The 2,560-nt window shown below is 42.4% G+C and overlaps 1 long non-coding RNA gene across 1 annotated transcript in view; it reads left to right on the top strand.

Moving 5' to 3' along the window:
* The first annotated feature begins 246 nt into the window (after window positions 1–246).
* The window catches only part of LOC106818119, a 16,804-nt gene continuing 14,490 nt past the window's right edge, over window positions 247–2,560 (top strand). Inside the window, exons 1-2 of the long non-coding RNA XR_001395153.1 lie at window positions 247–315; window positions 544–764. This is a non-coding gene — a long non-coding RNA (uncharacterized LOC106818119). The remainder of the gene's footprint in view (window positions 316–543; window positions 765–2,560) is intronic.

Below are 2,560 nucleotides of genomic sequence, written 5' to 3'. Positions count from 1 at the left end.
CATCATGTGTCACGGCGTGGCTACGATACCGTCACACCGTGCGTCACGGCGGGGCTACGATACCGTCACACCGTGCGTCACGACGTGGCTACGATGCCGTCACACCGTGCGTCACGGCGGGGCTACGATCCCGTCACACCGTGCGTCACGGCGTGGCTACGATACCGTCACACCGTGCGTCACGGCGGGGCTACGATACCGTCCCACCCTGCGTCACGGCGGGGCTACGATACCGTCACACCGTGNACAACGAAATGAAGAGAGTAATCTTGGCGGTACTACTGATCGTTTCCCTGGTGGCGTCCACGGAAGCGGGTAAGCGCACTCACACACGCTTTCTTATCAGGATTTAATGCATAATCGCTCGCTATATAATACTCAACTTGAATACAATAAAAGAAATATATTCCGTAGTACTATAAGCGTCAAATGTGTCTGCAGTAGAATCGTTGCCTGTTATATTATAATTACCCGCTGTAAAACTATTTTTGTAGCATGTATATAGGCACATGTAAATGAAGAATTTTAATTATTTGATTTCAGCATGCAGTGCGTACAACAGCCGAATACACATTTGCTGCAATGGAAAGCTCAGTTAAAAATGTTCGGACAACGCATGCTGCAATGCTTCTCCTTATAACACCGATCACAGATTTGCTGCAATGGAAGGCTCAGTTACAAAGGTTCCAACAACGCATGCTGCAATACTTCTCCATATAACACCCGAACACATATTTGCTGCAATGGAAGGCTCAGTTACAAAGGTTCCAACAACGCATGCTGCTATACTTCTTCGTATGCAGTGTGGGGTGGGTGTGCGGATGGGAGCGTTCGGAAAAATATCAATTCACCGTCGTAGCGAAGGCATACTACGAAATCAATTATTTTATAATTTGCGACCTTCAATAGGTGAATCTCTTATTAATGTTGTAATCATATATTTTATTGTACAATGTTTGGTGCACCGGAAACCAGGGCATAATTGGTGCGCGAGTGCGTGTGTCGATTTTTCAGACAACATTTTCAGTAAGGGTCTGTGTTGCTATGTACAATTGATCAAGCATATATTATTGCGATATAAGTGACAGAATGTCTGATTTGGTGTGATTGGAAGTGATCAAATTAGACATGGTCTAAGACTCGCTTACATCAGAAAGCTTACCACGGTTAATATAGAGATTACGGAGTATTGATACTCTATACATAAGAATCCAAATGGTTAAAATTAATTTTATCGCAACAACTTTTGTGGGGCAGCTAGGGGGACAGTCCGGCACTTTCTGGCGCTTTGTGAAGACATTGTAAGTTGTTTCTAAGGATGGCGGAATAAGGATACAGATTAAACATTGACTTACTAAAGGTTTTTAAAGATTTAATGACTTTCGCGGCAAAGAGTAACAAAGCGGTTCAACATAGGCCTGAGTAAAGTATACACGATAGAGGTGAAACGTGAAATTATGCCCGAAGTAAAGGTGCCGCGTTTCGTAGCTTTAAATTGATCTTCATCGTATTAGCGTAATTAGATATAGAATGTCCTTCATAGCTTGTCATGAACACATCCTGAAGCGCTATGTTGTAATTATTCACCGTGTGCTGGAGATTCCCGTGTTTATACGTATAGCGATAGGAATATTACGTGTGTTCATATTTTCCCCTTGGAAAAATTTACATTCAAGAGCCATGAAGGCAGTAATTTTTTGATTGCAAAATGCGAAACCCTTCTATTCAGCTTGCTGGATTAAAATGGCTAGGCTACGTGCAACAAAATTGCCAGTCATTTAGTTCTGTGAATGTAAATTAAAGTATTAATAATATGTGCACATAATTACGAATGCTGACGCTCACCATTGTTGGCATTGCCTTGTGTGCAGCACGTCAGTTATTACTTGCGCTCAATATACATACTCGCACACATGCACACACGCGCGCACACACACAAACTTTAAAAAAGGCTAATCAAAGTGTGTTGAATAAATTGCTGGCTCGTGTTCCTCTGTAGCGTAGGTAAACACACGCGTAGCAACAATCACGCCTTCTACATGCATGCGTGCTGCATTAGAGACAAGCGGTGTTGCCGACTTCAGTCTTGTTCCAGTAGCCGTGCATGTATGCAAGCAGTTGATCGTTCCGTAAATTTCCCAGTTGTGATGTTATCGGTAAGTGACGTTATACCATGTCCAATATTACTCTTAGTTGTATGACTGTAATTATTCACTAGTAAGTCTAACTAGTAACACAACTGTTAATTGGGCGGCATATCGGAGATATCTACATGTCTGTCTGTCTATCGGTTCATCTGCTTATCCATCCATTCATCTTTCCATCCATCGACCCATCTAACTATCTATCTATCTATTCAGTTATCCATTCATCCATCCATCTATCTATCCATCTATTCATCCATCCATCTATCCATCCATCCATTTATTTATCCATCTATCTATCCATCTATCTATCCATCCATCCATCCATCCATCCATCCATCCAACCATCCATCCATCCATCCATCCATCCATCCATCCATCCATCCATCCATCCATCCATCCATCCATCCATCCAT

This window comes from Priapulus caudatus, unplaced genomic scaffold (assembly GCF_000485595.1).
Source record: "Priapulus caudatus unplaced genomic scaffold, Priapulus_caudatus-5.0.1 Scaffold2036, whole genome shotgun sequence".
Taxonomy (NCBI): domain Eukaryota; kingdom Metazoa; phylum Priapulida; class Priapulimorpha; order Priapulimorphida; family Priapulidae; genus Priapulus; species Priapulus caudatus.
The sequence above is the reverse complement of the archived record's forward strand: the minus strand, read 5'-3'. Positions and strand labels throughout refer to the sequence as shown.